Raw genomic sequence first — 20,031 nt, 5'->3', positions numbered from 1 at the left:
GTGATAGCTGGAGGCTGATGCGCTGAGTGCTGGGCAGTTTGCCTGCTACTTACAGCCACCTGCTGGTACTTGCCCAGGTGTCTGACCAGGCCCCGTCACTCTGACATCCTGACCCCTCCATGGCTGAGTTACTGGGTGTCCCTGAGCCAGGTGCTGTGAGGCCTGGACTGGGCCCATCGTGCTGGGAGCTGCACAGACGGGTAACGGATGACGTGTCTGTGCCTCTCTCCTGGGACATGTGAGGACTGCGTTGTGTGGCCACCGCTCAGCACTGCCCCAGCCCCCATTAGCCAAGGCTGGCCCAGCTTTCTGAGCTGGAAGAGGGGCCGGTCTGGCTGCTGTTGTCTGACCTGGGCCGTGTGTTACTGGGTAACAAGCTGAATCCTACGGGCCCCTCGTCTGCTCTGAGCACAGCCCAGTGTGAGGTTGGGTCAGTGGTTTCCTGCTCAGTGAGTGAGACTCACTCACAAGTGTGACCCTGTCACAACGGCTGAGCGTGAGCTGCCCCCATCCAAACCCCTCCCACAACCCCAGCGTGGAGACCGGGGGAAAGGCAGAAACCTGATAGCGAGGAGGGACAGAGAAGAAACTAAGGCAGAGGAGAGGAGGGAGGGAAGGTTCAATGAGCTCGGTCTGTGATTGTTGAACGGGCCCATTCCTCCTACCCGCCCCCGCCCCCGCCCGCTCCTCTCCTCCCACCCCCTACTCCCCCCAGCAGGGATCAGTGGAAGGGGCCAAGCTGGGTGTGTCTGTCCCGGCAGATGGAGGCTGCGGAGTCGGTGCTCGCTGCAGGGCCAGGATCTCAGGGCTCCAGGGAGCAGGAACCCCAGGCTGTGGGGGAAGCAGCTTCCTGTCTGTGATGGGCTGGAGCCAGCACATCCCTGCTCCCCTCCCCGTTCACTGCCCCCAGCCCAGCACAGTCTCTGCCCACTGGACCCCGAACACGGCTGGGCTCTGGGCCATTCCACACCCCTGGCCCCTGAGCCTGTCGGGACCCTGAGCCAGTCACCTCAGTGCCTCGTTCTAGGGGGTCACCAGCCCCTGGGGAGCCTCCTGTCAGCCCCCCAGAAGCCCCTTCCTGGGCAGGGTCCCAGGCCCTGAGTCACTCGCTGGCTGCTCCAGGCTGGCCAGGCCCAGGGTCTCCAGCAGGGTCACCGCGCTCGCTGCCAGAGCTCCCAGCCCCGACCCAGCCCGTCCCGTTGTCCCAGCGCTGACCCCTCCCCTGCGGGTGGGGACGCTGCTGCTCTCAATGGCTGAGCCCCTCTCTCTGCCGCTGCCTCTGCTGCTGCGCTCGCAGGCTCGGCTCGGGCCAGGGCCAATGCGGCTGCTGGGGCTGTTCCTTCCCTCAGCACCTGGGTTCTCTGTGTCTGGGGCAAATGGCGGGTGAGTGGGCAGGGACCTGCTCAGAGACACACGCCCTGTGCTGCACCCAGAGGGCAGAGACCAGCCCGGGCTGGGCAGCAAAGTGCCACCGCACTGAGATTAACCCTTTCCTTCCACCCACCCCAGCAGCCCCGGCCGGTCAGTGCCACTCGACTGCCTGTGCTCTGACCCCAGGGACCCGGGTTCGGCAGCTCAGGGGAGTCTCTGGGAAAATGTGTGGGGCAGAGTAACCAGGGCTTCCTGCGCTTCAGGGTCCCTGTGTGCAATGGGGAAGGCCCCGCACTGTCATGCAGACCTTAGGAGCTGGGCAGTGAGTGTTGTTATTGATACCAGCCTCAGCCATTTCAGGGTATCTTGGCAAGTTTCTTGCCTCAGTTTACCCTCTTCAGCACTCCTTAAATTACGCCCCACAGTCCAAAAGATCTGAGAGAAAAGTCTCCTCCTGGGGTCCACTCTGAGTCCAAGTAAACCCCGAAATAAAATCCTTTCCCTCACTCTGCTCCAGCCTCCAGCTCTCACTGCAGCTCCTCACTGTCCTCAAGTCAGGAGCCCTCAGTCCTTCCAGAAGCTGGACTTGGATTAGTTTCCATAGTGGAATCAGATGACTCCAGCCCTCCCTCCTGGAGCTGGGTCATTTCAGACTGTGCCTTTATTCTCTGCATCCACTTTCTCCATCCGGGGGCAGCTCTCCAGGGTTCTGTCCTGCTACAGCTGCTGCTGTCATTGTCATCTCTGGCATCTCTTAGGGGAGCTCCTCTGCCTAGGACAGTGATCTCCAAACTGTTTTGTTCAAGCCCTTCCTTACCTGGTTTGCGCCCCAGCCGTGAGAGCTGTTGTCAAGAGCTGGGCCAGGAACGGGGCTCCAGTTGGGGCCAGAAGCTGGGCGCCATGGCTGGGAGTGGACCCGCGGTTGGGGCCGGGAGCTGGGGGCTTCAGCCCGGGGTAGAACCATGTTTGGGGCTGGGGCTGCAGCTGGGTTCTCAGCCTGGAGCAGGGCCGGGAGTCGGTGGCTGAAGTCGGGGCCCGAGATGCAGCTGGGGCTGAGGGTGGGGCCGGAGTGGAGCTGGGGGCAAAGCAGGGCTGGGTGACATTCCCTTCCCGCCACCATGGGGGCTGGTCCAGGCCCCGTCAGGCCCCCCAAATGTTCCTACACACCCTCTAGGGGGTCACGACCCACAGTTTGGGGAGCACTGCTCTAGGAGCCCCTTCCAGGCTCCTTGCTCTGTGAGCTCTCCTGGGAGCTCCTCTCCTCAGCAGCTTCCTGTCCCTAGGATCCCTTCAGCTGAGCCCTGGAAACCCTTTATCAGCCTCATTTGCTGTTTTGCTGCCGACTAGCCACCTAGGGATTTAATTACTTCCAGGTTGGTCTGGGTTGTCTCATTCTCCCTTACAGGGACCTGTCACAGGTAGTCTGGTCCCTGACTCCCCTAAAAGGACCAGCCCTCTTGATACATTTCCTCCCACCCCCAGAGCCAACCTGTATTCAAAGGGAGGCTTGACCATGGCTGACACTTGGTTATGTTCTGCTAGAAAAGTTTCAAACTCCAGGGAAGTAAATTGGTGGCCACTTCCAGGAGCTGCACGGACCTAGGGAGGCAGGGAGCCTGCCTTAGCCCCGGGCCCCCACTGCGCCACTGACCAGACTTTTAATGTCCCAGTCGGTTGTGGCAACCGGAGCCGCCAGGGTCCCTTTTCGACCAGGCGTTCCAATAAAAAAACAGATGCCTGGCAACCCTATGGACAGGTGCCAACCCTAGGTCCTGTCCACATGGCCCAGTAACACCCTGCTGAGCCAGGTACCGGCAGCCACATGCCAGCCCAGGCCCCTGGCAGGGACGCTGAGCTGCCAGCTGCCATGGTCACTAACAGTGTTAACTCTGTCACCTGCCACTCACCAGGCTTAGAGCCCCCAGGGCCCTGGGCCCAGCCCCAGGAACTGCTGTAAGCTGGCACCAGAGCAATGCAGGGCTGGAAGGGCCCTCGAGAGGTCACCTAGTCCAGCCCCCCACGCTAGGTCAGGGACTAGACTATCCCTGGCAGGGATTTGTCCAACCTGTTCTTACAAACCTCCAGTGACGGGGATCCCACAACCTCCCTTGGAGCCGGATCCAGAGCTTCACGGCCCTGAGAATTAGAAAGTGTTTCCTCATCTCCAGCCTCAACCTCCCTTGCTGCAGATTGTGCCCATTGCTCCTTGGACAGGTTCTCTGTGTCTCCAAGCCTGAGCATCGCTGGTATCGCACTGAATGGCTGGGAGTGCCCAGGCTCAGAGTCCAGTTCCCAGTGGACAGGAGCTCACATTGTAACTCACCTTAACGACAGCCTCACCAGGCACCTCCGGAGGGAGGCCAAGGCCTGAAGGGGCTGCAGGGACGATTCCTCCCCAGGGAGAGGCTCCTGCAGCTGTCAGGGCTGAGCCATGTTGGCAGGACAGTGGGGAGCTGACACGTCCTCTGTTTCCTTATACCCTCGATACACAGAGCTCCAGCAGCCGGGGTGTAAAACCCAATTCGTATCCTCAGCACCGAACTCACTGACACTGCCCCAAGGGTCTTCTCCTACTGGGGTTGGGGAGTGAGTAAGGGGCACTGGAAGAGGGGGTCAGGGGGCCATGGCCCCATCACTTTTACCAATGGGAGGGCTGTTCCCTCCCACTTATTACCAGCCATAAGGGTGAGCGAGGATGGGGGAGTGGGCCGAGAGGAGAGACCAGGGGCTCTGGGTGTTGGGGAAGAGGTGGTGTGAAGGCAGGGGCTCAGGAAGAAGGGGCAGTGTGAGATCGAGGGTTCAGAGGTGCGGGGACAGGAGCTCGGGGAGAAGGGCTGGCACGAGTGGGTGACCCCTCTACTTTTAGGGAGCTTCCATCACTCCCGGGGAGAGCACCATCCCGGATCCTGATCCACGGGCACATCTGTGTATTTGCCGGGTGCACAGAGCTCTCTGTGTGGAGACACTTTCACGCTCACCCAGGAACCTGTGCTGGGAGGCCCCACTGCCCAGGAGGCTGAGGGCTCTCACTCCCCTGCACTGGGGGTGAAGGGAGGGGCCCTGGGGCTGCTGTTCCTCGTCCCAGGAAGGGGGTGAAGGGGATGTGGACACAGACAATGTCCCCTCTTGCACTGTGAGGGGCAGACCTGGCTCCTCCCTGGGCTTCAGAGCCTGAGCTCCAGCCAGAACCTGAAAATCTATGTGGCTATTTTTAATTCCAAAGAGGGAGCCCCGCCAGCCTGAATCTGTCCACCCTGTTCCAAGATTCGCTGCTGCAGGCTGTGTAGAAGGACCCAAAGTGTCGCCAGAGTCTGGGTGTGAAAGTTCCCAGCTGGTCTGACCCAGGGCTGGTTAATGAGAGCGAGGGGGGTGGCTGACGCAGTTGTTAGATGGAGACACCTGAACTCCTGGGGCTCTGAGACGGTCTCTGTGACTGTTATCCGCCCTGGGAGATGCCCAGGTGCAGCTGCAGAGGGTCTGTGCCGCTAGCATCGTCCATGGGACAAATGGCTCTGGGCAGAGAGTTCAGGCTGGAGCCAAGTCTCCATTTTCAGCCTGATTTGTGGGGGTGAGATCAGGGGTCCAGGGGGCATTTGTCTGCAAAGGGCAAATTAAAGAGCAGCTCTGGAGTGTTTCATCGCTGATGTCCGGAGCCCGGCCTGCCTGTAACTGCGTTTCTGGGGATGTTGACAGTCTCTCATTGCAAGTCACTGGGATTGGGGCTCCTAAGTTGCTCAGACAGGTTTGCAGTGGAGCTGGGTGAAACGTTTTGGACAAATAGTTTATTTGCTGCAAAATTATATTTCGGATCAACAGAAACTATTCGTGAATCCATGTCGGGTTTGCTGACTAGTTTCAATTAAGAGAAGAAGGTGCCGCCGCTTCCCTTGTAGCCTTTAGCCCAGTGGCTGGGCCCTCAGCTGGGAGCCCCAGGTTCAATCCCCCTGGGTGATGCCATGAAAGCTTGAACCGCTGGGCTCCAGGTGTCTGATGACGTCCCCCTGTGTCTAAACACTGCCATGGGCACTGGGCCAGAGTGTGGGGGTGAAAATGACTCTGCAGCCCAGTGGGTCGGGCCCCCATCTGAGAGCCCAGAGTCCAGATCCTCTGCTCCAGTGACCCTGTAATTATTGATCCATAACCCCAGTGAGGGGAGGGGTTACGGCCCCTGGCACAGCAGTGTCTCAGCCATGTCTGCCGGGGTTTCCTTGCACTGATGTAGCTGCACCGGTGCAAACCCCTAGTGTAGACGCGCTGTGCAGGTGTGAACTGGGACTGGTCCCCGGTGCAGTTTCTCCCAGATGGAGGGGGCAGTAAGTGGGGAAATGCCCCTTCCCTTCCCCACTGCCCTGGCCTCATTAGCAACAGCCCATTAGTGCACATTTATACCCCCCCCCAAATCTTCCACTGTAATGCCCCGCAAGTGAGCCCAATCCAGGCAACTGCCCCCGTGGGGGTGGGACTCAGCCCGGCAAGGGGAGAGCCTGGCTGTGGGGTTTCCCTGGCTGGAAGGTGGGGCCTGTGGGGCCTTCCAGCATGGAGAGTCCCAGCTGCTCCCCCTGGGGCAGGGCTGCACCCCCAGTGTGTGTGGGGACAGCACTGACCTGCTCTGAGCGAGAAACCCACCACACATGTCCCGAAAGCAACAGAGATTCCTTGGGGCCTGCCTCTCCCTCCCCCTTCTCTGGCTCCTGCCCCTCCCTTACCCTTCCCTCACCCCTGTGAGGGACCCTGGACCCTGCGTCTATTCTGACCCCTCAACAACATCCCTCCCTCTCTTCTCACTCCCTTTCTGCTCCCCTGGGCTCCTGCCCCTCTACTCCCACTTTGCCTCCCTGGCACATGCCCTGCCCTCCACCCATCTCTGCCCCGCTGGAACAGCCCCTCCCTTCTCCCTCTGCCATCCTGGCATCTGCCCTCTCCCCCAAACATCCTCTGCACCATGGAGCCCTCCCATCACTTCACACCCCCGCTATGTCCTGGCGTCCACCTCTCCCCTTTCCCTCCTCTGTGCCATGTCTCCCACCCCTCCCCTCACCCTCCTCTGCTGTCCTGACTTTCGCCCTTCTTACTCCCCTCAGCCCTCCTGACACCTGCCCCTCTCCTCACCCTCTCTGCCCCATGGCATCCGCCCCTTCCCTTATCCACCTGTGCCCACCCCTCCTCTAGCCCCACTCTGATGTTCTGGCTCCTGCCCCTCCCCAATCCCCTCTCCTAACACCTCCCTCTGCCCACCTGCCCTGCCTCTCACCCCTCTCTGCCCCCTGGTGCTTGTCCCTCCTGTCCTCTGCCCTCCCTGTGCCTGCCCTTCTGCTCAACCCCCTCAATCCCCTGGCACCTGCCCTCCCCCTCCCCCTGCATCCTCCTGCTGCCTGCCCCTTCCTTCCTCCTCCTGCCCCCCAACACCTGACCCTCCCCTTGGCCCCTTCCTTCCTGGTGCCCAGCCCCTCCCCACCCTCTGCCCCACTGACCCTGCTGTCCTCTCGCCCCTCTGCCACCATCACCCATGCCACCTTCTCTTTATTTCTCACCCCTGCCCCTCCCCTCCCCCTCTGGCTCCATGACACCTGCACCTCTCACCGCCCCTCCAGTTCCCTGGTGCCAGCTCCTCCTGTGCCCCAAGTCCCAGCTCTACCCTGGCCCCATCTGCCTCCCTGGTGCAAGTCCCTTCCCTCACCCGCCTTTGGGACCCCTGGTCTCAGCCCTTCCCCTCACCTCAGCACTGCCCCACCCCTCCCCTCCCCCTCTCCTAACCTCTGGGCCCCACCCTCCCTTCATCCTCCCTCTGCCCCCCTGGTGCCCACATCTCCCTGCACACACCTCTGCCCCCTAGGGCCTGCCCTTCTCCACACCCCTCTCTGCCCCCCTTCTGCTCACCTGCTCCCTCCCCCCCATTCTGCCCCTTTGGCACCAATACCTGTTCATTCGCTCCCCCCCCATGATTCCACCTCCCCCACTTCTCATCATCTCACCCCCTGGCAGCTCATTCTGCCCTTGATTTCCCCTGCCCATTGGAGCTCCCCCCATTCCCTCACCCCCCTCTGCCCCCTGGTTGCCTGCCCCTTCCCTTGCCCCCGCAGCCTCCTCGGGTCTGTCCCCTTCTGCTCCCAAGGAGCCCACCCCGCCCCTCCCCTCTCCCCCTGCAGCCCCCTGGAACCTGCCCTTCCCTTCACACCCCTGTCGTCCTGGTGCCCCTCTCTTCCCTTATCACCCCATAGCCCTTGTGCCTGCCCCACCCCATGTCCCTCCCTCCTCCCCCTGCTCCTGTCACCTCCCCCTCCGCTTTCCTCTCCCAGCATCAGTCACCTCCCCTCCCCCGCCTCCCCTGACACCTTCCAACCCCTCCCCCGCTCCTCCTGCCCCTTCCCTCATTGTTTCCTCACAGGCAGAGGGGCCCTGACTCCACTCAGGCCACAACCCCTCCCCCCCCCAGTGATTAATGGGGCTGCAGGTTAATTTCCCTTTGATCTCAGTGACCAGCCCCTGGCCCCTAGTCCTGACTCTGTGACTCTCTCCCCAGTGGACGTGACTCTGGATCCAGACTCGGCTCATCCCAAACTCGTCCTGTCGTTGGATCGTAAACGTGTGAGACTCGGAGAAAAACGCCAGGATCTGCCCGACAACCCTGAGAGATTTGATACGTACCCTGAAATTCTGGGCGCTGAGGGGTTCGCGGGCGGGAGGCGTTACTGGGAGGTGGAGGTGGGAGACAAGACTGAGTGGGGTACTGGGGGTTTGTAGGGAATCTGTGAGCAGGAAGGGGCAGGTCAGACTCTCACCTAGGAATGGACACTGGGTCGTGTGGCTGAGGGATGGGGGATACGAGGCCCGCACCTCCCCCTCGACCCCCCTCCCCGTGAGCGTCAGGCCCAGCCGGGTGGGGATTTTCCTGGACTATGAGGCGGGCGAGGTCTCGTTTTACAATGTGACTAACAGGTCCCATCTCTTCACTTTCACTGGCACCTTCTCCGGGAAGCTCCGTCCTTATTTCTATCCTGGTCTCAACGCTGGGGGTACAAACGCGGCTCCCCTGATAATCTGCCCGGTCCCAGCTCAGGCCGGAGGGAATCTCGGTCCCTGACAGTGACCCCGCGGCACAGACTGGCCCCTCCCAGCCCAGCTGCTCTTCCCACCCCCAGTGGTGGGGGCCAGTTACTGCAGCAACTGGACTTTCTGTGCTGACCGGGACGCTGCCAGTTTCCCTTTTCAGCTGGAGCTTCCAGTCGAAAACCGGACACCTGGGAACCCCCAGCCCCCACCTTCCCCGTCCCCTGCCCCAGGGGTAGCAGATGGTGGGGGATGGGGTCATTCACTCTGGCCAGAATTTTCTACCCCTGTGAAATCTCAATATAAAATATGAAAGAAAAAAGATTATTTTAACTAGAAAATATTGTTGTAACAAGGTGTAAATACAAGAATATTTTACTTTACATTTCAACAGTATTTAAAAAACAAGCATCTAAATATATTTGTAGAAATGGAATTATTTACATTTTTTATCTTTCCCTCAAATCTATAGTGAAGTTTAACTTCTCTAAATAATGTCATTTGTATTTCAACTGTGGAATTTCAAGAAATCCAAAATTTTTATCTTAACAAAATAAACTATTAAATTGTCAGACTGGGTTGTTCGGTTACAATGTACATGTGTCATAAACATCACAACTACACACATGTGTAGCTGCTCTCTCTCTCTTTCACCCCCCCCCCCCCCGCCTTATTGTCTTGATTGGTTCTCTCTGGCAGGCAGGGCACATACACCCACCTGCTGCACTACACCTTTGAAAATTAATAGTTGAAAAAATGATAGAATTAAAAGCAGAAAAGAGTCCTGTGGCACCTTATAGACTAACGGACGTTTTGCAGCATGAGCTTTCGTGGGTGAATGCCCACTTCATTGGATGCATGTGGTGGAAATTTCCAGAGGCAGGTATAAATATGCAAGCAAGAAGCAGGCTGGAGATAACGACGTTAGTTCAATCAGGGAGAATGAGGCCCTCTTCTAGCAGTTGAGGTGTGAACACCAAGGGAGAGTGTAGCGAGTCGGTGTGGCTCCCCTCCGGCCCAGCAGAGGGAGCTCCCGGCCAGACGCCCAAGTGGGCTGAGACACCACTTCCTGTTCCCGCCCCCCGGAAGTCAAGGGGCGGGACAGGAAGTATAAAAGGAAGATGCCAGAGCTCAGTCAGGAGCCAGCAGCCGCCGGGAGCAGACGTGCCGGCGGGAGCTCCTGACTGGGAGCCCTCCAGGAACCAAGGCAGCTGCCCAGACTGGCCTCCGCTTCCCCGCGCCCACTACGAGGAGGAGCCGCCAGAGCTGCCCCGTGACCGGTACTGGGACGAGCCGCCGGACCGCCCCTGCGCCCCCCCCGAAGAGGAGCCACCGGGGCTTCCCCGGCCCTGCTACCCGGAGGAGCCGCCGGAGCAGGCCTGGCCGGACTTTCCGGAGGTGCTACTAGACCTCCCACCAAGCCTGGACCCGGAGGAGCCGAGGACCTTTGACTGGCCCGAACCTGGTACAAGTGTGCAGGTAGGCCCCGTGGGGGATATGGAGTGTAGCCCGGGGATAGCCGACCCCTGTCAGGCTACGTACACTGAGGTGCCCATGTCAGTGTGTTGCGGTCAGGACCCCACTGACCAGCGGCCGTGAGAGCCGCTAATAGGGCCCCGGGCTGGAACACAGTGGAGAGGGCGGGCCTGTGTTCCCCCTGCCACCCCACTCGCGGGTGGCAGTTTCCCCCTCACCTCAAAGCGCTCCAGGCACGGAAGCCTGCAATTACCTTTGCTGTTGCTCAGCCCCTGCCTCCAGAGGCCTGAGCTTGTATTGACTTTGCTGTTGCTCAGCCCCTGCTCCAGAGGCCTGAGCTTGTATTGACTTTGCTGTTGCTCAGCCCCCGCTCCAGAGGCCTGAGCTTGTATTGACTGTGCGGGTGCCCGGCTCCTGCTATAAGGGTCTGCGCCCAAGGACTGCTGTCCGGCTGCCTGCCCTAACTGAGGGCCGGGGCGTATACTTAGTGACTGTGTGCCTTGTGCGGCCCCTGCCTGAGGATCTGAACCTGGACTTATATTGAGACTGATTGCTGTTATCCAGCCCCCCTGCTCCAGAGGGCCTGGACTTCCCACGTAGAGGGGACAAGGGGCGAGTCGGTGTGGCTCCCCTCCGGCCCAGCAAGGAGGGTTTTGAGCCCCGACTCGCCAGCTTACAGAGAGAAACTGCTTTTGTAGTTGGCAAGCCATTCACAGTCTTTGTTCACACCTGACCTGATGGTGTCAAATTTGCAGAATGAACTGAAGCTCAGCAGTTTCTCTTTGAAGTCTGGTCCTGAAGTTTTTTTGCTGCAGGATGGCCACCTTTAAATCTCCTATTGTGTGGCCAGGGAGATTGAAGTGTTCTCCTACATGTTTTTTTATATTGCCATTCCTAGTTATCTGATTTGTGTCCATTTTATCCTTTTCTGTAGAGACTGTCCTGTTTGGCCGATGTACATAGCAGAGGGGCATTGCTGGCATCCCTGCCTGCACCCTGTGCCAGCAGCACTCTTGGAACTATAAGCCATATAAGCAAATTACTTTCTAAAACTAAAACAAAATGTAGCCCCTTCTTTTGCAATGTTCTTCAGGAGGCAGCAAACATTTTTCATCGTTGTTCAGTGGGGGATGGAGCTGCCCCTTGCGCTGCCACTCTGTGCTGTGCTACCTTACAACAAAGGGACTGCGCCTGTAGAGGGAGGAGGGAAGGAGACACATGTTATGGCATCTCCCCCCCCCACCCCCGTCCCCTTAGCACCCACCGGGAGATGACTATGCTGCTGTGCTCCCCCGCGAAGCCACAGCTCCCTGCCCCCCCAGCACCTGCCTTCCAGATTTGAACACCTCGAAATTCAGGATTGCTCAGGCTCAGTTTGGGCAGCTGTTACTTCATTTCTCCCAAATCAAATACACTGATCCACTGTAATTTGCTGTAGAAAAAAGTAGGATAAAATTGAGCAAGAAATGCTTCCCAGTGGTTATTAGGACTGGAATTGCTATTTTCAACAGCCATTGCCTTTTTTGTTTGTTTGCTTGTTTGTTTGTTTGTTTGTTTGGTTTAAAAGGAAGACTGTGATATTGCATTGGCAAATTCCCCATAGAAACAAAGAGTGGAACAAAAGAATAATAAAGGCACCTCAACTTTTCCTCATTTATGGAGGACAGTCTTATAATATGCATCCAGATCTCCTCCAATCACACAAGCTGAAAATTGTTCCACCTTACTGCAGCTCTGTAACCATATGGAACCAATCTTGCCTGTGTTCTCGTGCACATCCAAAATTCCTGCTGAATGACCTACCCAGGGCTGTGGCGGAAGGAGGGTGCATGTGGAGTGGGGGAGAGCCCAGGGCTGGGGCGGCAGGAGGTGTGGTGGGGGCAATGGTGGGGGGGAAGGGTGGAGCCCAGGGCTGGGGCAGCATGGGGTGTGGTGAGGAGCCCAGGGTTGGGGTGGGGGGCAGCCAAATTTTTTTTTTGCTTGGGGTGGCAAAAAACCGAGAGCCGGCCCTGCAAGTGATGATGTCACTCTCCCTCTTTTATACTTTCTTCCAGCTGCTAGAAAGATCCTTGGGAGGGGTGTTAGGCCTTGTCTACACTAGTGTTTTGTCAATGCAAGTTACACTGACAATCAAAAACCAGTATAATTACATCGCTTGTGCATGTTCACACTATGCTCCTTCTGTTGGCAGAGCGCAGCCACGCTTGGTGCTCTAGCATCAACAGTGAGAGCAGTCGGGAAGGCTGGATCCCGCACTCCTCTCTAACTGGGGTGATCACTGTTATGAATTAGGTCTGGTGATTAATCACATGTTAACTCATTCAATTAACTAAAAAAATTAAATTATCAAAACCAATTTTAAATTAATCATGATTAATCACAAGTTTTAATCGCACTGTTAAACAGTAGAATACCAATTGAAATATATTAAATATTTTTGGATGTTTTTCCTACATTTTAAAATATTTATTTCTATTACAACACAGAACACGTTGGGGGGAGCTGGGTAGGGCTGGGGGAGGCTAGCAGCTGGGGCTGGGCAGTCACCATGGGGGACAAGGTTCTTCTCACATGTAGAGGATTTTTACATCATACATTAATAACCAGAGGTAAATGGGGTGATATCAGTGGGGATTTTATTTCCAAATGGAAGAATTAGAGAGAAAACAGCAACATCTGCAGCTGGAGACGAGTGTCTAGAATTTAAAAAATGGCCTTTCCTTAAAGATGACCTGAAGAGGAGAGAATAACTGGATCTGCTTCCTTTTGTGATTCTCTAGGTCACAGAGGGGAGGCCTGACAGATTCCTGGCAGGGATTTTTCCACCTAAAAAATGAATTGCTCTTGAGTTTTCTCCCTAAAATACCTTCACTCCCCTGTTGTTGCTGTGGCTGGTTGGGAAACTACCATGTGTATTTGGAGTTTTCTTAGGGCCAGTCTACACTTAAAACACTGCAGTGGCCACAGCTGTGCTGCTGTAGCACGTCAGTTGAAGATGCTCCCTGCACCAACTTCCCTGTGAGCTGGTAGCTGTGTTGGAAGAAGCCCTCCCCTGTTGACAGGTTTACACAGGGGTTAGATCAGTTTAACTGTGTCAATCGGGGGTGGATTTTTCACACCCCGAGGGGTGTAGTTCTACCCACTTAATTTCCTACTCGAAACCTGGCCTCAGATTCTCAGCACAGAGGGAGGTGCTGAATATTGAACTAACAGATCTTTTGTGCCAAGTGTTCTTAAGAACAGAATTTTTAATTAGTAAAAAGAATAAAAAAGTTTGAAGGCCTTTTTCACCTCTATTGATCCCAAGGAAACAACGATCAGAAAACTCATTATTTGATCTTTTCTTGGTCACCTTTAAAAATTGTGGCTGCATCACCTTCAATTCAGGATTAGGTGGAAGGGAGCTTGATGTTGGTAAAGGTCTGTGCCCCAGAAAGGTCCAATCACACCTTTCTGCCATTAGTTAATTACACTAATAAATAAAATGCTGATGAGGAAGGTAAAGCACTGACACTAGGAAGTGTAATTTCAGAGTCTTAAAATATGAAGTGTAGCCTTTTCTATTTAGAGTAAATGTAGTGATGTTGTCTTACATCACTCTGGGTTTGGCTCTGGTTGCTACAGTTTCCAGCTCAACAGATTGAAAGTCACCTCTGCTATGCGTTTCAGATGTAGGGTCTCTAGGAACTCATGAAGACCAAGGGCAGTGACCCACACATACATCCGCCACGTCTAATCTTCATTACAAGTTTTATTAGAGTCACAAGCAAGATTATAATTACCAAAGTCGTATCTAAATCTTGTGAATACCACCTGCACACATTATTAATATAGTCACTACACATATCCTCAAAGATATCACTTAGGGTCTGATGGATTCCTCAGCAATTGATCATCCATAGAGGGATGGTTCCTGCTGGGAATTTTCCCTTGGGCACTCCCAGTTTTAATCAACCTGGAACCTGCCTTCTCTCTAAGGTGCAGGGCATCAAGTGCCGCACACCTAATTAGTGGAGCCATGCAGGTGTGGCTCCACTAATTAGGCACCTGAACCCCAGAGAGGATGCACATGTAAGCGGTGAGGTGGGAGGGGGAATAGGAGGGAGTTTGGGGTGTGCAGGGCTGCTGAGGTGAAGGAGCAATGCCTCTCCCCTAACCCCTGCTGAGCTGTCTGGCCCCGGGGAAGAGAGAGGTGTCTCTCTCCCAGATCTGGGGCTGAGGTAACAGATTGGAACGCAGGGGCTGCCAAGCCAGAGGCGGCCTTTGGGAATCCAGCTGATCTCTGCAGACAGGTTTGTATTTTCCAGTTACACTGACTGGAGAGGGGGAACCTTCCCTCTGCAGGAATTAAAGTTCCCTCTGGGAGGTGACTGTCCTGAACCTTTGTGAGCTCCTGCTTTCCACTAGCCTCTCAGGTAGGGTGACCAGACAGCAAATGTGAAAAATCCGGATGGGGGGGGTAATAGGAGCCTATATAAGAAAAAGACCCAAAAATCAGGACTGTCCCTATAAAATTGGGACATCTGGTCACCCTATTCTCAGGCAGCCCAGCTCAAGACTGCTGCGGCCCAGGAGAGGAGAGATGCTTCTCCCCCAGCCTCTGCTGAGCTGCACTGGCTGGACAGATAAGTGCTTTGCTGAATCAACCTTCTTGAATATTCCTCACTGCAGAGCTTTCTGCTTCAGTGACATAAATCCTTAGAAATGCTGGTTCCTGCTCCTGACATTCCCAGCCATGTATTTGCCTTCCTGTCTCCAAGCCATGTCTTTGTTTTCTTCACAGAGCAGAGTTCAGTGGATTTCCTGTACTTCTTCTCAGGCTCTTACCCTTAAAGTGGCAGAGCTGGAACAGTCAGGACCTCCCTCCAAATGAGGAAAGCAGTAGGGGAGAACAAGAGCAATTACTGGCAGGTGGGGGCTTCTCTCAGAAATAGGCATTAGGGCTCTGACAAGGGAAGGCTGCAGCATTTCCACTGATAACTTAAATTTACAAATAGGCACAGTAAGAAAAATGCAGCATGAGAACTTATTAGAGTTTGATTTAAGGATGTTTACTTGGTATATTTTGAAAAGTGATGCTGACAATTTGTGTTTTAATTGTTACAAAGTTTTAACTTTCTGAATCTCAGTATCTACTGCCATTAAATAATTATCGTGTGACCAAAATATTGTCTGACCTCCCCCATAAATTCCCACAACTGTGAACATTTAAATTGATAAACTGTGCAACTGTGAATGTTTAATAGATAAATATAAAAAATATTAATTTTATCTGTCAAAATTCCATATTAAATAAAATGAATTCTGGCCAAGCCTAAATATCAGTCCTTAGACACACAGGTCTGCAAGCTCATCAGGACAGGGGGATGGATTCTGATGTCCATGGGAAGCCCCAGTGACCCTCCCCACCAGCACAGGGGGCTGATTGCAGGACCCAGGGCCTAGCTTTAGGCACCAGCTAAGGAAGCAGGTGCCTGGGGCAGCAAATCTGATAAAGGTCCCAGGCCCAGCAGGGAGATGAAGTTTCTCGCTGGGATTCTGAATTCCTGTGTTGCTCCATGAGGGGTTAAACTCTGATGCCAGCTGCACTAGAGGAGATCACTGTGCTAAACACTGGTGGACCCCAAAACCCTTGAATCCACCCATAAAATTGTTAGGTAAAAAGCAAGTCCTTACTCACCTCTCCAGCACCCGAGTTTGTGCGGAGTTGGTATGGGGCTCACAAGTCTGTCAGAGACCAGACAACAATTTGTTGATCAACCGGCTCACACCATCCTTAGCTTAAAAGCTTCGGAGTAAGTGTGGCAAGTTTATTAGGGGTGAGCATCAATGTTTATACACAGAAGTAAACAAAGTGATTAACAGATCATAATGGTCATGCATAATCAATTAAGATTCTACAGGATAAAACAGGTTAAAATGTAAATTAGAAAAGACAAAGGAGGAGATGGCTGCTTAGTGGGGGGGGGGTTGTGATGAGTAGTTCGCAGGTCAGCGCTTTGATTAAAAGTTTCAGATAGAGACATCAAGTCTGGGTTAAGTTTAAACTCATGAAAAGTTCAGACTCAACCTTCCTCCATTTGTAGCTTTGGGATAACTATTTACCAAAAGCTACACCCCATTTTAAGGAGCCAAGGGCCGCTTGGCAATTTCAGCCTGTGGCCAACTCAAAGAGAGTAAGGCCTTTTGGCTGAAGGTAAGGATAAGAATAAAGCTGACCCACATGACGAATTATGAGGGAGGGGGACACACTGAATACAGCCTACACAGTATTATAAGGATTACTATGGCCCCAACAATACCCAGACCAAGATGTTTTTTATAAACCCACCCAAATCCAGGCAGCCATTTTTATAATGCTCCCCCACCAAATCATAAGGTGGCTGGCCAGAGGAGTAGTTTTTAGCCATGTTCCCTATAGATGTTTGGTAACGCTTGAAAAAGTGTCAGGGTAGGTGTCGTTTGACCAAAAAACACAAGCAATGTTTTCTTATTTATGAGGGGCGCTCAAGTTTCTTTTTTTAAGGCTGACAAACATTATGTTTTAGAAAAGCCATTTGGTTTTGCAAAGCTAACTGGCGCAGGCTCTGGGACATTTTCCCGGCCAGATTCTTAAATAGGCGTCGCAGTTTCCATTGGTATACCCTGAGATATCTGTTAATTGGCACTCCTGTTTTGTTTCCATTGTAAAGATTGTGTTGGACTGGATCTTTTACTCTAGCCGGTGGCATTCTAACGTTATATTAGCAGTGGTCAGCGGGAATGGGTGTGAAGGGGAGTCCCTGTTTCCTCTGCATTTAAACTAGAACTTGATGTACATACCCAGCAATTACTTCTATTTCCCTAAAAATACGAGTTTTAACCTCGTGGGAAATATTTTAACTAAAAGCATTATTTTTTATAAGCAAGAAAATAAAACTAAAAAGGCATAATATAAAAACATACAAGTTTGTCAGAATAAAAGGTCCTCTTATTTTTTTCCGAGTCAATTTAAAGTTCTGATGTCTGAAAGAGGGTAAGCTGGTTCCACTGGTCCAGAGGCAGTGTCCTCAGTGGTGGCAAGAGCTGCTCTGGTCCGTCACTGTGGTCCAACTACGGCTGGCTTGACGTGGGAGTGGTGGATCCAGGATTTGCGTCCTTCCAGGAACACCTGCAATTCTTGGGTTGTTAAAAGAACACGTGGTGCGGTTCCAGTAAACCTCGGCTGGAGGGCGTTGCCCCACGAAATGAACTTTTTGCGCCCAGGACGAAGGTCCCCTGGTTGGAACGAGTGGGATCTGTTCTTATCAGCGGCAAACGGTCTGGGGAAAAAACTGTGAGGCTTTCCAAAGGGTACGGAGGCGAGCCATCGATAGGCGGAGGAGGCGGCTTCTTTTTCGCGGTTACTTAGTAGGATGTTCATCTACGTATTAGGACTATAACGTGGATCCACCTGGGTCTATCGTCTCAGACAATCAAGTTTTTATGTGGTCCCTCTTCATGCAGTAGTCGCTGTCTCCAGTCCTAACATCAGCCCACTCGCCTGAGTGTATGTGATTTAAGTGGTGTTTCAATCTGTGTTGTATTGACTTAACAATCCAGCCTTTTTCGCATCTGTGCACCCATATCTCTCAATTTCTCTTGTGTTTCACTTTGAGGTGACAACAGTTATGTCTTATGATAATGCTCATGGCGATACGACTTCCTCAGATGGTAACGCGAACAGCCCACGATTTTAGCCTCATGCCTCCGCAATCGGACTTGTAAAGGCAGTTCACCATTGCAGGGAACCACTGCGTTGTTGTTCATCGCTCTCCGCTTAATACAGTAGCAGACATGTCCTACTAGTCACCGCTCCCTCATCTCCCAACCTCCCCCACCTCATTCACTTCCACCCTACCAAACATATTCCTAACCTCATCCACCAAACAAACAAACTAACCTCACCCCACCCCACCCCCTCCAAACCCACCCCCCACCCTCCCCCCCCTCCCCACCCCCTCATGCTCCCCCCTGAACCCCCCCACCCCGCCCCCCCCCAGCGGACATGGTGAAGCCTCTTTCCAAAGTCGTGGCGGAGGCATTGGCTGAAAAGATCGAGTGGGGCTGTCTCTGTAGCCTTGAGGAAAGTCGTTGCCCGAGACATAACTTTGTCCCCTCCCAGGTGAAACCAAAGAGATAATTGAGAGTCCTGGGTGCACAGGAAATGCTGAAAAAAGGCTGATTTTAAGTCAATAACAGTGAACCACTCAGCATCCCCAGGGGATTTGGGCTGATGATAGTAGCTGGATCAGGGGGAACTACTGCATGGAAGAGGGACCACATACATGATTAAATAACCCGTAGATCCTGTACAAATGTAGCGCCCAACGAATAAGGGGTCTCCGTCCTTTTATTTAGGAGAGGCTTTTCTGACAGGCAGTAATAGGCGGTATTACAGGGAGTGCGCTGAGGGCGGACTAGCTTTTGTGCAATGAATATCCCTCGACAAATTGGGGCGGATGCCCTCGCCGGGCTTCCAGCGACAGGGGGTATTGGGGGACTGACGGGGGGGGGCTAAGGAGGGGCTTCACTTGAATCCTTACTGGGCTCTTGCCCGAAAGGAGCAGGCCCAACCATCGCAGTGTCAGAAGATTCCCCAGAGAGGTTGAAGGCAAAAGTCAGTATGACGTGTCAGGGGAGAGAGGGGGGGGGGGTTCCCAATTACCCTGATCTGGGGGCCGAATCTTCTAACAACTGTCATCAATAATCCTACCCCTTCATGGAGTGCAGGTTAAAGTAGCCTCAAGCTTTACAGAATAAATCCCGGCCCATCAAAAGGGATCGGACCAATGCTGGGGAAAAAAGAAAAAAACGGTGAGAAAAACATTTATCAGCATTAAATAACATTTAGAGGGCAAAGTGAGTTTCCAGAGGACTAGTTGGGTTGCCTTCCACCACCAGTTTGCAAGTTTTAACCTCAGAGGATAGCCAGGGAGAGGGGCATGATTTAAAAGAGAGAAAGTAGCTTCAGTATCAATGAGGAAACAGACAGGCAAGTCCCTGGGACTGAAAGGGTTAGATAGATGAGGGCTCTTTGGCTGGGAGGGGAGAAAGTGAGAGAAAGAGCCGGCTTAAAGACATTAAGGAAATAAGACCATCAGATTGTTTGCCTTCGCACCCCGGGGGGTAAACCGTCATTGAGAATGGGTGTGTTTGCTGCAAGCTAGCTGCTGTTTGCCACGTAGTTAGATCCAGGTCCTGAGGAACGGGCTGGGACTGGTTGGGTGGCAGGGGGTGTATTCGTCCCCTGGTAATGTAAGTATACTGCGGATGCGACGGGCACACCTCTGGGCGTCCCGGGGCATTCACGGTTTAAAGTGACCGTGGTCTGCTCCGCACTGAAAACAATTTTCCTGGTGGCTGGGGTTGCCAGTACCCTCTTCCCACCCCGAGCACACCTGGAAATCCCCTGCCACGGCCACGGCTTCTGCCTCTGAATACCACCGCGAAAAGCTTAAAGCCATTAACTTATATTTTTCCTTTTTCTCTGTTCTTTTTACTTACTTTCCCTTTCTTTTCTCACCATGGCAAAATCAGCTACGTCCAGCACATGAAGTGACTGACCCTCACACTCCTCCCCAACCAGGGCGAAACTTTTAAAGAAATAATCCCTGTACAGGCGGGGGGTACTTGACTGATTCACAAAAAATGAAATAAGAGTAGTTATGCAATCCTGCTGCATCTGCTTGATCTTATTGCCTAGTAATTAGTTCCTCCTGAGGTGTTATGCCCTTCCATTTCCTCCTTATCCCACTGACTCTGCAGAAGATTCCGAATCTCACTGGGAGTCCTGCAGATTCACCCTTTGCACTCTGGATGAGAGTCCACCTTGTCCCCTTGGCGGGTAGGATGATAGGGGCAGGTGCAGTGGGGGGGATCACAACTGACTGAACGAGTTAAAACAACAACGCCGTGGTTTACACCCTTTCATCGAAATAACATGGAGGGGGTTCCACTCTCGGGAAGGGAATACCTGGACTGCCATAATTTTTTAAAGATTTCCACAGGGCTCTGCTGCTGTGTCCCAACAAAACCAGTAACATAACTTTCGATCTGGCTCTTGACTCCTCCTTAAGGCAGGCCTGTTCGAATGAGCCATACGAAGGCCACCTCATC

At 53.7% G+C, this 20,031-nt stretch overlaps 1 protein-coding gene across 1 annotated transcript in view; it reads left to right on the top strand.

Annotated features, from left to right (window-relative positions):
• The window catches only part of LOC123345956 (E3 ubiquitin-protein ligase TRIM39-like), an 85,077-nt gene that overhangs the window by 9,599 nt on the left and 55,447 nt on the right, over window positions 1-20,031 (top strand). The gene's annotated exons all lie outside the window — the stretch shown is intronic.

This window comes from Mauremys mutica, chromosome 12 (genome assembly GCF_020497125.1).
Source record: "Mauremys mutica isolate MM-2020 ecotype Southern chromosome 12, ASM2049712v1, whole genome shotgun sequence".
Taxonomy (NCBI): domain Eukaryota; kingdom Metazoa; phylum Chordata; order Testudines; family Geoemydidae; genus Mauremys; species Mauremys mutica.
Note: the sequence above shows the minus strand (reverse complement) of the source record. Positions and strands in the feature narration are given on the sequence as shown.